The 17,345-nt window shown below is 36.6% G+C and overlaps 1 long non-coding RNA gene across 1 annotated transcript in view; it reads left to right on the forward strand.

Annotated features, from left to right (window-relative positions):
• Nucleotides 1–17,345, forward strand: part of LOC112673781 (uncharacterized) — a 344,678-nt gene that overhangs the window by 34,479 nt on the left and 292,854 nt on the right. The window lies entirely within an intron of this gene.

Genomic DNA, 17,345 nt, shown 5'->3' on the forward strand with positions numbered 1-17,345 from the left:
GCAAAAATAGGGCAGCCCTAGTGGCTCAGCAGTTTAGCGCTGCCTTTAGCCCAGGGTGTGATCCTGGAGACCTGGGATTAAGTCCCACTTCATCAGGGCTCCCTGCAGGGAGCCTGCTTCTCCCTCTGCCTGTGTCTCTGACTCTCTCTCTCTCTGTGTCTCTCATGAATAAGTAAGTAAAATCTTAAAAAAAATAAATAAAAAAGCAAAAATAATATAGAATTGTGAAGCATATATACAGAAGTAAAATGTATCACAAAAATAATAAATGAATGTGAGGGAGAATGTGGAAGTATTCATTATAAAATTCTTCATAAATTCATCATAAAATTCATATGTGAAGTGGTATAATACGATTTGAAGGTAGACCATATAACTTCTATATGCCTATTGAAAATTCTAGAACAACTTGTAAAAAAGACCCCTAAAAGCCAAAAACCCCCCCAGAGTTGTAGTTAATAAGTCAGAAGTAGACATAAAACATAATAAAAAATATACTGAATTAATCTAAGAAGACAAAGGAAAAGAGGAAAAAGGAGAAAAAAATCAGAGAAAGAAATAGAAAGAAATAGAAATAGAAAGAAAGAAATAGAAAGCAAATAGTGAGGTGGTAGGTTTAAATTAGTAAATTATCTTCATGTTCCAGTTAGCATAAAGAGAATGTAGAGGTGGATATAAAACTAAGACCCAGTTTTATGCTGTGTAAAAGAAACACACTTTACTGGTGGCATCACAATTCTAGACCTCAAGCTGTATTACAAAGTGGTAATCATGGGGCAGCCCAGGTGGCTCAGCAGTTTAGCGTCCCCTTCAGCCCAAGGTGTGATCTTGAGGCCCTGGGATCGAGTCCCATATCGGGCTCCCTGCATGGAGCCTGCTTCTCCCTCTGCCTGTGTCTCTGCCTCTCTCTCTCTCTCTCTCTCTGTGTGTCTCTCATAAATAAATAAAATCTTTAAAAAAAAGTGGTAATCATGAAGACAATATGATACTGGCACAAAAACAGACACAGAGAACAATGGAACAGAATAGAGAATCCAGAAATGGACCCTCAACTCTATGGTCAAATGATCTTCAACAAAGCAGGAAAGAATATCCAATAGAAAACCGTCTCTTAAATAAATGGCATTGGGAAAATTGGACAGCCATGTGCAGAAGAATGAAACTGGACCATTTTCTTATACCAGATACAAAGATAGACTCAAAATGGATGAAAGACTTACATGTGATTCAGGAATACATCAAAATCCTTGAGGAGAACACAGGTAGTAACTTCTGTGACCTCTGAAGGGCTAATATCCAAAATCTATAAAGAACTTAGCAAACTCAACACCCAAAGAACAAATAGTCCAAGAAATGGGCAGAAGACATGAACAGACATTTTTCTAAGGAAAACCTACAAATGGCCAACAGATACATGAAAAACTGCTCAACATTACTCAGCATCAGGAAAATACAAATCAAAACCACAGTAAGATATACCTCACACCAGTAATAATGGCTAAAACCAACAAGTCAGGAAACTACAGATGTTGGTGAGGATGTGGAGAAAGGGGGAACCCTTGTACACTGTTGGTGGGAATGCAAGCTGGTGCAGGTACTCTGGAAAACAGTATGGAGGTTCCTTGAAAAGTTGAAAACAGAGCTCCCCTCAGCAACTGCACTACTGGGTATCTACTCTAAAAGATATAAATGTAGTTGTATCTACAATGTCCATAATAGCCACACTGTTGAAAGAGCCAAGATGTCCATCAACAGATGCATGGATAAAGAAGATGTGATTATATATATATATATATATATATGATGTCGTGTGTGTATATATATATTCCATATATATTCCATTATATATATATATTCCATTATATATATATTCCATATATATGATGTGGTGTGTATATATTCCATTATAGATATATTCCATATATATATTCCATTATAGATATATTCCATATATATATTTCATATATATATATTCCATTATAGATATATTCCATATATATGGAATATATATATATATAAAATGGAATACTACTCAGCGATCAAATAAAAAAAGAAACCTTGTGATTTGCAGTGATGTGGATGGAATTGAGGGTATTATGCTAAGTGAAATAAATCAATCAGAGAAAGATTATCATATGATCTCACTCATATGTGGAATTTAAGAAACAAAATAGTCTGGGGAAGGGAGGGAAAATTTAAGATGAAATCAGAGAGGGAGACAAAAGCATAAGAGATTCTTAATCATGGGAAACAAACAGTTGGAGGGGAGGGGGTTAGGGCAATGGGGTAACTGGGTGATAGACATTAAGGAAGATGTGATGTAATGAGTGCTGGGTGTTATGTAAGACTGATGAATCACTGAACTCTACCTCTAAACTAATAATATGCTATATGTTAATTGAATTTAAATCTAAAAAAGTGAAAAGAAAAACGAAGTCTAAAGAGAATAAATGAGTATTTAGAGCATTTAATAACAGAAAAAAAGATGATTATATGTCTAACATTCTCATAGTTCTTTTTGAGAGTTAACAATAGCCCTACCTTTTAACATTAATAAATGTTTGGATTTTATTTATTTTTATTTATTTTTAAAGATTTTATTTATTTATTCATGAGAGATACAGTGAGAGAGGAGAGATACAGTGAGAGAGGCAGAGTCAGAGGCAGAGGGAGAAGCAGGCTCCATGCAGGGAGCCCAATGTGGGACTCGATCCTGGGACTCCAGGATCATGACCTGAGCCAAAGGCAGATGCTCAACCGCTGAGCCACTCAGGGGTCCCAGGTTTGGATTTTAGTACTCAGTTTCTACCTATAGATGTGTTAGATCTTGGCCATAAGCAACTTTCAAGGTTATATCCTCAGTATAGGACACATTCTATACACTTTCTTCAGCTACATTTCTGTAAAATTGTAAATCATGCACAACTATTATACTGAGGCACTTAAATCATTGAAAATAAAATTTTATTTATTCTAATTACTAAAGTGGGAAAGTATATCAATCCATTCAATAAATATTTTCCCAAACTGCAAAAAAAGAAAAAAAAAGAAACACTTTAAATATAAAGACAGAGATATAAGTGAAAGGAGTATGGGGTAATATATAGTGGGAACTCTAATCACAAGAAAAATGAGTGTTGTTAAACTAATATTTGGCAAAGTAAATGTCAGAAAATAAATTTTATCAGAGATAAGGGATAGCATTTCATAATGATAAATTGATCAGCCCATTAAGGTCATATGACAACCATAAACATGCACCCAATCAAAAGCTTCAAAAGACATAAAGCAAAACCTGACAAAACTGCAAGGAAAAATAGTTATTTCCTCAATTGTAGTTGAAGATTTTAGCACTCTGTTCTTAGTAATTGACAGAAAAAGTAGACAGAAGAATCAGTAAATATATAGAAAACTTGAATAACGCCATCAAAAAATTCATGTAATAGAATAATTTCTTTTCAAATATATGTGGGCATCACCAAGATATATTGGTCTATAAAACAAGTGTCAAAAATGTAAAAGATTGAAATCATATAGAGTGTAATCTTTGACTACAACAGAATTAAGCTGGAACTCATTAACAGAAAGAGATCTAGCATATTTCTAAATATTTGGAAGTTAAATAACACACTATTAAAAATGAAAAAGGGATCCCTGGGTGGCGCAGCGGTTTGGCGCCTACCTTTGGCCCAGGGTGCGATCCTGGAGACCTGGGATCGAATCCCACATCGGGCTCCCGGTGCATGGAGCCTGCTTCTCCCTCTGCCTATGTCTCTACCTCTCTCTCTGTGACTATAATAAATAAATAAAAATTAAAATAAAAAAGAAAAAGATTTCATTTTAATTTTTCTTTTTTCAAAGAAAAAATCACAAAGGAAATTAGAAACTATCTTAAATTAGATGATAATGAAAACACACATAACATTTATGAAGTGCATCTAAAACAGTGCTTAGAGGGAAATTTATATCATTAAATGTTTATGTTAGAAAAGAAGAAGTTTCAAAATGAATAATTTGTTACTTGAAGAAGTAGAGAAAGAGCAAATTAAACTCCCCAAATAAGTAGAAGTTAGGAAATAAAAAGAGGAACAGGAAAGGATTGAAATAGATAACAGGAAGACAGTAGCAACTGAACTAAAATCCAGTTCTATGAAAAGATGTATAAAATTGGTAAACCTCTAACTGGACTGATTGGAAGAAGATGCAGATTGCCGGTATCAGGAATGAAAGGGAACATATAGCTATAGATCTGATATACATTAAAGATAATAAGAGAATTTTATGAATAACTAAACTTCAATAAATTTGACAACTTAAATGAGATGAAAAAATTCTTTGAAAAACACAGTTGACCAAAACTTATTCAAGATGAAATAGATTATCTGAATAGCTTCACTCCTAGTAGTTATATTGAAATTCCAATGAAAAGCCTTAGTTACAAAGAACACTCCAGGCCAAGGTGGCTTCACTGAAGCCATCACCAAACATATTAGGAAGAAACAACACTATTCTAACACAGTCTTTCTGAACATACAGGGAGTAGGAATATTTCCAGCTCATTTTATGAGGTCTGCATTATCTTGATAGTAAATCTCAATATCTTAATAATAAAATCCGAAAAATCCGTTATGAGTAAAGGAACTCATGAACATAGATACAAAGTTACTTGACAAAATCTTAGTAAGTTGAACAGTATGCAACAGTATGCAAAAATGGTAATAACATGATCATGTAGGACTTATCCCAAGGAATGCACAAATAGTTTCACAAATGATTGCACAAATAATTTTGAGAATTAGTTATATTCCTCAGAACACTGGTCATAAAAGAGAACTTCCTAAACCTGACAGAGAACATTTGTGAAAAACCTACAACTAGTACTAAATTTAATGGTGAGAAACTAAAGCCCTTTCTCCCTAAGATCAGACACAAGGAAGGATCCCTGTTTTCCCCACTTGTATTCATCATTGTACGGGATAGCCTAACCGGTGTAATAAGGCAAGGAAAAAACAAACCACATATAGGTTGGAAAAATAAAACTGTCATGATATTATTTATAGAAAATTCAAAGGTATCTCTAAGAAAGTTTACCAGAACAATAAGTGAATATAGAAGGGCTGCATGATACAAGGTCAGTGTACAACAATCAATTATGATTATATGAACAATGAACAGTTGGAGGTTAAAAATTTAAAGATACCATTTGGAATAACATCAAAATAAAAATTTTGACAAAATATCCACTAAAACACTACAATAAAACATGCACTAAAATAAGTTCTATGCACTAAAAACTACAGATCTTTTGAAGAAATGCTGAGAAAAATTAAAGACCTAAGTAAATGGAGATATCTACCTTGTTCATGTATCAGACTCAATATTATTAAGATGTCAGTTTTCCCTGCATTAATTGTTAGATTCGATAGAATCTCAATCAAATCCCGGTATGCTTCTTAAAAAAATAGAGAATAGCAAACTGTTTTTAAAATATACATTGAAATGGAAAATACATAATCCCAAGTAAATTTTAAACATAGGAACAGCTACCTGATTTCAAAACTGACCATAAGGATATAGTAAACAAGACTGTGTGGGATTGACACAAGGACAGACATATGGACGTATTTCAGACAATACAACACAACATTGATTCTAAAAATACATTACCACATTTGTGGTCAATTAATTTTTGATAAATTTGCCAAAAATATTTAATGAGGGAAAGGAGAGTATTTAAAGGAAATTACAATGGTGTAACTATTTTCATATGGAAAAGTGAATATGGAGCAGTGCTTCACATCATACAAGAAAAATAACCATATGTGACTCATGGAAGTTTTAAAATTCTAGATAATAAAACTTTTAGAAGAAAATAGAAAATATTTTTCATCTTGGATTAGGCAAAGATTTCTTATATAGAGGAGAAAAAGTGTATACAATGAAAGAAAAAATGATAAAAGTGTATTTCATAAAAATTAAGAACTTCTTGAATAATACCATTGAAAGATAAAAGATAATCCACAGCTGGTATACAGAATATGTAAAAACTATTCCAACTCAATAATAAGAACACCAATGGTTTTTGAAAAATAGGCAAGTCATTCGAATGGACTCTTCCAATAGTAGGTATGTGAATGGTTAATAAGAATGTGAAGAGGGGCACCTGGGCAGCTTAGCCAGTTAAGCGTCCAGCTCATGGTTTCAGCTCAGGTTTTGATCTCCTGGCTGTGGGATTGAACCCCATGTTGGACTCTGTGCTCAGTGCAGAGTCTGCTTTAGATTTTTTTTTCTCCCTCTCTCAAATAGATAAATAATCTTAGAAAAAACAAAACAAAACATGAAGAGATACTCAGTATCTTCAGTCGTCAGGGAAATGTGAACCCACGATGGGATACCAGTACAGATCCACAAAAACGGCGAGAATTAAAACGGACAGTATTAAGTCCTGCTGAGAATATAGAGCAAATAGAACAACCATTTTGGAAAAAAGAAGTTACAGTATCTTACAAAACTAGGCATACCCTTATGTTATGACTCAGAAATTCTACATATAGGTATTTACCAAAGAGAATTGAAAACATGTTCACACAAACACTTGTACACACATCTGCATAATGGTTTTATTCCTAATAGTCTAAAATAGATAAAACTCAAATGCCCATAAACTGTGGAGTGGCTAAACAAATTGTGATGTAACCATATAACAGAATATGGTTGAATAATAAAGAATAATGAACTGCTGATCTGTTCGGCAATGTTGATGAATCGCAAAAACAATGCTAAGCAGAAAAAAGACACAAAAGTACCATTTATGTGGAACACTGGATGAAGCTAATTTCATCTCTAATGAAGAAAGTTATCAGTTGTCTGAGGTGTAGGTTGTCTGAGATGGAAGGGTGGAGAGTGGCTGAAATGGAGCACCAGGGAAATTGTTGGGAGTGGTGAACATGTTCTATATCTTGATTTTGATTATATTTGTATTTTTCAATTGTTATATATTTGTCAAAACTCATTGGACTGTAAAATTAGATGAATTTTGTGCATAAGTTGTGTCTCAAAGTTTCTTGAAAATATGGGGATGATAATATCTATCTCAAATCTGTCGAAAGGATTAGATGAAAAAAAGTAGGTAAACCGTTAGCACGGTTTAAAACAAAACTATGTAGCATCAGAACCCAGAAATTTGAGGCTTATGAGAAATTAGGTAAAACCTATCAGCGGCAGAAAAAGAAGACCTGGCAGCTCTATCTAGATTTCACTGGAAGAATTTCAAAAAAACAAGACAACAACAAATAAGCCTATAACTAGCTTGTTGCAACTGTCTATTTCTGTAAAGTCTGTTACCCAGAAGTGAGGGCATCAGAATCTGAACAAAGTGGACCATTCCTGCCCATGCTAGTTTTTATGTGGTTTCCAGTGACAAAGAAATGTCTTGTCCCTTGACGCTGTGAGAATGGAGCATATATGTGTTAACTAAGAGTATGTTAGGATGCTAAGTACATTTTTCTGGCTTTTCTTGAGGTCTCCCTGGGTGGTTGCATCTTGGGGACAGTGGAAAAGGAAGTGGATCTCACTCTGTGTTGCACTGGGATCTAATCTGTGCTCGTGGAACCCTTTGATGAGCATCCCAGCTCCACTGCAGGTCCGGGTGCACATCCCTAAGCCACTGACCAAGACAGAAAGGAATTGTTATTAGGGATTCTTTTTACATGTACTTAAGGCTCAGCAGGGATTTTCCAAAAGTAAATATGTAAACAGTGTTTAGCCAATTTTATTTTATATCCCTCTGATCTCAGGGTTTGCCTAAGGTTAGCACATGATAAAACTCAAGGGCAGTAATGGTTTCTTTCCTTGGGTGCCTGGATTACAATAAGTGGAACAGGAGAGCAGTAGGCAGCTGTGTCCCCACCTTCAAGCAGAGAAGCGCAGGAAGCCAGTTTGTAGTGAGAGAGAATGAAATGAATGAACAGAGGGGAATTTGAGAAATAAAGAGAGGGCAGGTTTGGGTATGTCTGAGACCATTGGAGCCATTAGAGCCATTAGATGCCACCATATACATATTTTAAGTTTTTCTTAAGTTTTTTTTTTTTTTGAGTTAAGTTTCTGACAACTGCAACTAGAAAAGTTTAATATATATAAAAGAATATTTTTACTGTAACCAGAGATTCAAAAAAATGGTTTAAAATAATGAGGATATTGCCATCATGCTAGTATGTGTTGGGCTGTATGCCAAAAGTGAATGTGATTTGGAGTGAAAAATCCAGGTCATTCTTCTACTTTGTGTGTTTTTTTTTTTTTTTTAATTGTTTTTTTTTTTTTGTGTGTGTGTGTGTGTGTGTGTGGTTTTAATACATCTAAAAATAAATTTAGAAAATTAGTGCTATTGAATTTTATCAAACAATTGAGAATATAGTGTATATAAGAATATAAATTAGGGCATGGGTTAGATTGCCAAAAGGAAAGCACAGTTTAACAATGGATAAAATGAAAATTTGTTTCTCTTTACTTAACCAACTGAAATCGGAGAACTGGTAGGGCTGGTAGACTGTCTTCATTATCCCTTATCTGTGGCTTGCTTTTTTTGTGGAAGTGGCTATTCCTGATCCTAATGTCACATCTGCATCCTAGTCAATGTGAAGGACAAAAGAGGAATGCCAGGGCACACTACTTTATTTTGAGGACATGACCTAGAAACTGAACGTAACACTTCTGTTCATATTATATCCATCAAAACTTGATTGCAGGGGCACACCTGCTTGCAGAAGAGTTTAGAAAAATTAGCCTTTATTCAGGTCGTGATGTGCCCCACTATAATTGGGGGTTCTATTTTTATTAAAATTTTTTTTAAAGATTTATTTATTTATTTGAGAGAAAATGGGAGAGTGCACAGGAGGAGGGAGGGAGCATGGTCCAGTGGGGGGGAGGGAAAGAGGGAATCTCCAGCAGACTCCCTGATGAGTGTGAAGCCCCACAGGGGCCTCACCTCAGGACCCTGAGACCATGACAGCCTGAATCAAGAGTTGGGTGCTTAACACATGTTGGGGGACATGTGGCCCAGGCTGGAGTAAGGTTGGAAGCCATGTGGGAGGTTGTCTTAGTTGCTCAGGTATGACTAGGCAGGTGCCACGGAAACGGTGAGAAAGGGATGACCCTGGGGAATAATTTGAATGGGTAATTGTTAGAGTGGGGAAAAGGGCAAAGTGCAGAGGAGATGAGGAGTTTCAGAGATGACTTAAGGTTCTTGTTTGTGAAAATAGAAGAGAGACAATTATACCACCCCTAAACAGGACAGTTGGCAGAGAAAGCAATTCTTGGGAAGACAGTGAATTTGATGGACCTATTTTTGTGGCTGCTCTAATTTAGGTGTGGGACAAAAATACAGGTTGGTGTTTGGCTCATCCTTGAATCCCTGGGTTGATTCTAGACTTTCCCAATTTCTCCTTGATTTTTCCTACATAAATGTGCTTGTAATCACTATAGCAGCCTAAAATCTGGGGGGGTTTTGAAATGTGAGGTGAAATGAGATTGACACAGAGTGCCCTGTGACTGGGCACATACCCTTCACCATTCTTCATTTTGTTATTTTTAGAAAATATGCAGAATGGATTAGCCTGCTAACTCCTGGCAGAAAGTGTACACTGGATATGTCAATGCCATTTTTGCCAAAAATCTCATTAAGCTTTGAAACCAGAAGTTTAGATTGCTAAGTGTTCCTCTTAGAAATTTTTCTTTCCTTTTTTTTTTTTAACCAGAAACTTTCTTTGCCTTATCTTGAGATCAAAGCAAGCTACATATTGCATGCTTTTTTCAGCAATATCCAAATAACAGTCCTCAAAGTGAATTGTTTTGAAAAAGGTAATTCTTCAAAATCCCTTGGGTTTCTAAATGTTGAAAGAAGTATGAAAAGTTGCATTCAGTTAGACAAATATGTATTTTTGAAACATCTGGATGAACTCCATTTGTGATTGGCTAGTAAATAATGAGTACTTTGCCTAAATATAGTCTGGACTTCCATCCTCCAACTCTGAATTGTTTCTTATATGATGCAAAGACTAAGAATTCAGTTTTCAGAGGTATGGCTACCCAGAGAGCTCTGGTGTATTTTTGGCAGAAAGGGGATAAATGATAATGTTTAGGGCGATTTCTTCTGTATGCTATTCAACAATTGTTGGAACATTTGGTCTTGATGGAGGCTTAGCACTTGGGGTTGGCTTGACATTTCTTTGTTCTGTTTGTAAACAATCTATTTAAAAATAAGTGAACATATCCTTGCCACTCAGGAGAGGAAAATGCATTGTTGGCTATTATGAAATGCTTTCTTTTATAAAGGATATTCTTTTCTTCATATGTTTTTATTCAATATTTCTTTGGTAGGTAGAGAAGATTCTTTAAAAACTTTGGTAGTCACTTGATCCTATTTGAGTCTAGAGATTAATTGTTTTTTTTTGTTTTTTTTCTGTTTTGTTGTTTTTTTTTTTTTTTTGGATGAAAATTCTGTTTAGGAAGATTATACCTTACAAGAAGCAACCAGTGGTTCATCTAAGGGGGGGAAAAACCTATTTTGCAATGCAGGCGGAGAAGAAAAGGTTGCTATACAAAAATATAATTATTGTTTCTAAATCCAGTGACTATTTCCTGTTTAATTTCTTTTTCTTTTTCAAAATAGTCATAGGTATCAGACAGCATTTGGGCTAATGACCTAACGGCCTTAAAAATCTATTGTAAAATCATTTTGAATTACTCAGGAAAAATGTGAAAACCTGAAAACTACTGCCTTCTGTTTTTTCTTCTGAATCCCTGTACTTTTGTCCTTTGTGGACATTTCTCAAATTTAGAACATTACTGAAAGGCTTTGAACTTTCTTCTCCTTGCCACAGTGGAGATCTAAGCAATTGATTTTGGATCAGTCCATTTCCCATTTCCAAGAAAAGGAGAAGCAGTAAGAAGTGGACAAATTCCTTTTCAATAGTAGTAGTTTGGCTATAAGGATATTTGAGATGATAGTTTAAAAAAAATTTAATGGTAACACGGGCACTAAAAAATCATAGAAATATAGTCAAGTTTAGAATCGAGTTCTTAAAACAATGTATTTTTTGCCTCTCACTCTGTATCAGATGAATATAGCATATCATTCTTCGGTATTATATATTTCAGAAGAGTCATATCCTACTTAGCTTTAAACATGGGTTTTCTTTAGTGTGAGTGTGTGTATGTGCCTGTGAACACACAGTAGATGCAAAAGAGAGGGAAAGAGAGTTCCTGATATGAGTGGGTGTTGGTCATTCGATTTCTGAGCATTTTATAAGGTTCTGAGAGTGTTCTCATCTGTAACACCAAATGAGGAGGAAAGGTGCCCACCTGGAAGTTACCAGCTCCTCTGTGACATTGAGTTGAGACTGGCAAGAGCTCACAAAATGAAGCCCAACTTATTTTATAAGCAAGCTGTATGAATGTGGGTATTTTTCATGCCTGGCCAATCCCAACAGAAGTCTGCAGCAAATAGTACCAGGGTTTGTACAAAAGGGCCAACATATTGCTGGGGAGATTGGAAGAGCAGTGTCTATAGATACCTCACCTGGATTGGGTGTGGGGCATATATTCTTACATATATAAGGAAATCCATCTGGATATATGTTTTTGAAGATGTGTACTTATTCAGACGTATCTTTCTGTGTCATTATATATGTGCACTTGCTAAAAGGATTCATGTTTGCACACATGAAGAACCATCTGTGGAGTAAGTGATGTCCTAGAGGTGGTTCCTACTGGCTCATGGGAGTCCATTGTTAGACGTTTGAAATCTTGCAAAGTGGTTGTTAAACAGACATTACATTGAGTAAGCTTTATAATTTAGGTACATTAGAAAACAAGGATAATAAGAACTCTAGACTCATTCCTTTCTCGTTAATTCGTAAAACTACGTTTTACTATTATCTATGCTCTGTGGATACTTGGGACTATTGTGTCTCTATGGTGGAAACACTACCTAATATTATGTATCATGCATCTTTTCTTTATGTTCATTGGCATCCATTTGGTTACTTGATAACTGGTAAACCGAAGTCCAGGACTCGGGACTCTCTCCCCTTTTCCTTGGTTTTGCTTTTTTTTTTTTTTAGGCTTTTGATATATAAAAAAAGATAAAAGTCCAGAACAGGTTAAAGATTATTTTAAATGTTTATGCAGAGCAAATGTACACTTTTAATATATAATACAATGTATTGTGAATTCAAAAGATAACATTTGAAAAAAATGTTAATTCATAGTGCACTAGAAGATGTATTTTCTTGAACTTGAACCAGAGACAAAGGTTAAAATTGTTCACTTTAGTGGTCTTGGTTTCTGGCTGTGATGGTATCACCTTGTTTGGAGATAAAAACGAAGTTGAAATTGAAGGCTTTTGTGAATATAGGGTTTGGGTTTCTTGGCACTTGCAGTCACTGCCATGAGAGGCCTTGCCTAATAATATTCTTCATCTCAAAAATGATGATAATAATAGTAACTATATTCACCTTATAAAGTTGTAATGAGTATTCAGTAAGGTCACATATAGAAATCACATATAGAAATTGCAATGACTGTTCAGGCCTTCTACACACGATGGTTAATAGAAATCAGTATCATTATCATCATTGCTGGATAAGTACCCACTGGCTTCTAACATAAGAGGAAACAGAGTGGTTTAGTCACTTGCCTGGTGTCATAAATCTAGTATGTGGGGAGATGGAATTTGAACCCAGGTCTGAATCTAAATTTCATGCTCTTATCTCAATCCTTTATACTTATTCCTTCAGGATCCCTCACAAGGTATATAGTAGGTGTTGAATAAAGAATGTTTTGATAGCATTGTTTGTGGTGCTTTTTTCTAAAATGATCAGCCTCATTTCTTAGCTTCAGGTCATCAGAAAATTACATTTCTTCTGTGAGGTGTTTCATAGAGATAACTGCCCACTCAGAGGTAAAGCCAATACTCAAGAGGAGTATTAGAGTGCTCTGCATTAAGTTTAGTAGATTAAAAAAAAGCCATGTATATACACACACATAACACATATACATTTCTCTTTAAGGGCATTTTGTTTTCCTGGTCTCCATTTGAAGTTTTGTTTTATAGTGGCTTGTGTTTCTGTGTTTATGAACCTCTCCCAATGAGGCGCTGTAATCTAGTACATGGAGACTATTCCCCTCTAATAGGATTTAGCTTTACAGATATCTGAAAATTCTTCCAGGAGAAGATTAAATTGTTTAGCTCAATATTTAATCTGTTACTTCCTTTCTAAAGACACCCCATGGACTTGTCATGCATTTGGCTGATACTAGGGGTATTGATCAGTCATAAACCAAAAAAAGCAGGAGAATGGCCAGCACAGCCTCTCCTATCCCCACCTTATAATTAAATTTTGATTTGAGCTGCTTTTGATTAATCTTATTTGTGAGTGTGTGAATTTGAGAGGACTGCTAAGTTTCTAAAGTTGCTGGGCATTGGTCTCTGGTGGATGGCTCAGCTAAAGAACAGTATGATTGCGTTTTTATGGTTTTCAGATATTTAATAGCTTCTTCCCGTCATTTTCTGAATGACTGAATACAGTTCAGCCCTCTGGGAGTGGCTGGGAAGATGACTGAGGTCTGCGTACTTGACTGATTGCCTTAGTCTTAATTGTTCTCTTAATTAGCTGCAGTAGCAACTGCATCTGGGGAGAGATCATGGTATTGGTAAACAGCCCCACCTTGGAGCTCAGGGTAATGCCTTTTGGAGTTCTGACAGTTAGCAGCTCACGGGCTAGCATCTCCTCCGAGTTGGGACCTGCCAAATTGGCAGCCCCCAAGGCTGACATCCCTCCTGGGAATCTCTCATTTGGCCCCAGAGAAGCAAGTCTCCAACTGTTTATGCTTAAACAAATTCAGTTTTAATATGCAAAAAGCTGGCTTTATTGGGCTGAATGGACGAGATGAAAACAAAAGAAAAGGGAAGGGATACACGGGGAAGGCCCCTAGCTAGGGAGCAGGCTGGGGAGTGGGAGGCTCAAGAACAGGGCTGCTGGCAGGAGGGGTGGCTCCTTCTAAGCAGCTGGTAGTTTTTCAGGAAGGAGTTGTGCATGGATTCAGCTCAGTTAACCCAAAAGTTAATCCTCCGCCCCAAGCCTCCCCTTTCCCCCAAACAGGAAGTAGTTCATCTAATCTGAAGGGTTTGGGACCTGAAGATGACTCAGCGTGTTTCTTTTTATAAGTGAATGCACTTTGTCATGGACCCAACTGAGGTATTTCGGAGCTTGTAGAACCAGTTTAGACACATTCATATACAGAATGGGAAGGAAAACAGGTGCTTAGGTGGTGAATTGCAAGATCAGTACTTAAGAAATATTTAAAACGGCATGGTAAAGTAGTAAGAAATTGGCCCAGAGATACAGTGTGATCTTGAAAATAAGTTGAACCAATATTCTGCATTTTGCAAGTAAATAATACAGAATTCAATGGTGTAGGACTGTGAGGGTACAGGATGCATTTTCCTTCTCTATGCAAGATTCTCCTTTGACATAGCAGGTAAACCCTACCTACTTCAGACACTTGAGTCAAGTAAGATGCTAGTAATAAACTTGCTTTGAAAGTAAAAGGCATTATTCAAAACAGGCCTTAAATAGTGATTATCTATATTTTATAGTCAAATTGCAAAACTGGTGACCACAGGTGTATTTTCATTGCATTGGAAATAAGAATGCAACTCAGATATGATGGCATTTCATGTGAATGTGTCATGGTTGTATGGTTGGACATTTCTTCTCTTGTCACTCTTTTAGCTAATTACCTTACTCTTAATTTAACCAGCCGGTTTTTTTTTCCTCACGGATCAAACCTCAAACAAACAAACAAACAAACAATTCCACTGTTTTGAAAGTTGCCTCTGTGAACCTGAACTATGTAGAATGTTTACAGAAAAGCCATGCCTGGAAATTAAAGTGAGTTAAACGATGAGATTGTGGTTCAGAGCTAAGCGTCATACCACTTTCAAGACAAACCGGCAGGGTCACCCGGGTGGTTCAACGGGTTGAGCACCTGCCTTCTGCCCAGTGATCCTGGAGTCTCAGGATCCAGTCCTGCATTGGGCTCCCCGCAGGGAGCCTGCTTCTTCCTCTGCCTGTGTCTCTGCTTCCCTCTCTCTGTGTCTCTTTTGAATAAATAAATAAAATCTTAAAAAAAAAAAAAAACATGGTAAAAACCGAAGAGCTAGCCACCTGTGGCCATTAAAATGGAAGGACTGCTTCTTGTCAAAAATATAATTAGTGAACTTACTAATTATGTGTATTATGCCAGTGTCGGGATAACTGCATTTCAGTCACCAAAAATCCCCCCCGTCCTAAATCTCAGCTGTATGTACTATAATATTTTATGTCCAACCTTTGCCTTTCTGTGGTAAAATACTTTTCATGGTGGCAGAGAATGTTACCTTTACTAGCTGTCTTTATCTATAGCTGCAGACCACAAAATCCCTCTTTGTACTTGTTTTGGGTTAGCATAGAGCAAAGTCACAAATTTTGGCAATAGAAACATTGATTAGTAAATACCTCATCAACACCAATAAACGTCATTAAAAGTGCCAGGACAATCATTGTCAAGGTTTTCTCTGAAGGAGGCAACCCTATGATACCTTCTCTCCAGGGATTGCTGTTCTACAGCTCCCTCCCTGATTGGCATATGCTTCAGCACCTGAGGATACCTTTCTTGTCACCAATACAGTGTCCTACACTCAGAAGGGGGTGTAGTTTATGTCTCAATTCCCATCCCCAACAATTTTCTTTTCACTTCTTTATTCTAAAGGCTGGAAAAAAAATCAATTCCCCACCTTTTCTTTCAACAAGGGCTGGCCACCCACATGCCATGGTTCTATAAATAGAAGTCTTTTATCAATGGATTAAGGGTGTTCTTGGGAGCAATTTTGCTTTTCTGATAAAAAGAGAAAAGTTACAGTTTGCCCATCCTTTCATCCTTCCCCTTCTCTTCCTCCTCAAATTTAAATGAGAGGCCCAGTGGAACATTGGGCACCTGGGTAGATGTGAGATGACCAGGCAACAGGCTTTAAAAAAAAAGGTGGAGGAAAGAGCCTGTGTCCAAGAAAGCAGTGAAGAAGGGCAACAATGACCTAACTCTGCTCTCTTTGTTGTATGAAAAGAAGAAACTGCTATTTGTATAAGTCAGCTGAGTTGGCTTTCCTGTTCCCTGCAGCTGAAGGCATTCCAAACTGCTGAAAACGGCTCTATGAATCTCAGAAATGTGAACGCACCAAATAAGAGGCCTCAGTGGAAACCCCTGCTTCTCCCCCCACAAAGCCCTATAGTCTCTAATACAGGGCTTGGCCAACTATGTCCCATGGGTTATGTTTGGTCTTCTGCTTGTTTTTGTAAATAAAGTTTTATTGCAACATAGCCACACTCATTTGTTTACATGTTATCTGTGACATCTTTTGCCCTACAATAGCAGAGTTTAATAGTTGCATCAGAAATTGTGACAAAGACCCTCTGACCCACCAAGCCTCAACGACCTGTCCAAATAGATTTGAACTCCATGATAAATCAAGTTGTTTCCTTGGCCTTTTATAAGGCAGCAGAGCTCTGTGCCTTAACCTTTTAAGGCACGTTGAGGAATGTTGCAGTGAGGAATATCGGCAGTGTGTGTATAAATATTAGGCTTTTGGTTTTTACCAGAGACAAAGCTCTCTGGAGAGCTTGCCTTTGTGGGAGATGCACACCCTCAAAGCCAGGACTTTGCAGGCCTGTACTCAGCCATTGCTCTCTCCAATATCCAATTTTGGCAGAATGAATTCTAACTGGCCACTTGTGTCCGATTGTCCTCTAAACTAATACCAGGTCTACTCACGTGGAAAAACATCCCAGTGCTGGGGAAGTGGGGAAGCTGTTCTGAAGTCTTTCAGTCATCGACCGTGCTGCGAGTCGGCCTCTGTTAGTGCATTATCAGAATCCCGGGGTTGTCAAATGTTTGCTTACCCTTGAGTGCAGTTTTTTTTTTTTTTTTTTTTTTTTGCATCTACAAGAAGAAAGGGTGAAAATTTCTCAGTACAACTGGAAACTCCAAAAATTATGTATTCATGAAAACAAATAAGAATGAAGTCAGCACGGTTCTTACCAGTTTTCCACATTCTATCATCTTTCTCCTCTCCAGGCCCTGGTTCTTCATTTATCTTTACTCTTGAAAAAAATACTGGTTCTCACTTTACTTTTATTTCAGTACAGGTATAATCAATGCATTTCTCTCTTTCTTTCTCTCTACTTCCCCAAATATGTTTTTTTGCTCTTCTTCTGATAAAAGAAATGCAAAAGGAAAAAGTAAGTTGTAGT

The sequence above is a fragment of the Canis lupus genome, chromosome 10 (genome assembly GCF_003254725.2).
Source record: "Canis lupus dingo isolate Sandy chromosome 10, ASM325472v2, whole genome shotgun sequence".
Lineage (NCBI taxonomy): Eukaryota > Metazoa > Chordata > Mammalia > Carnivora > Canidae > Canis > Canis lupus.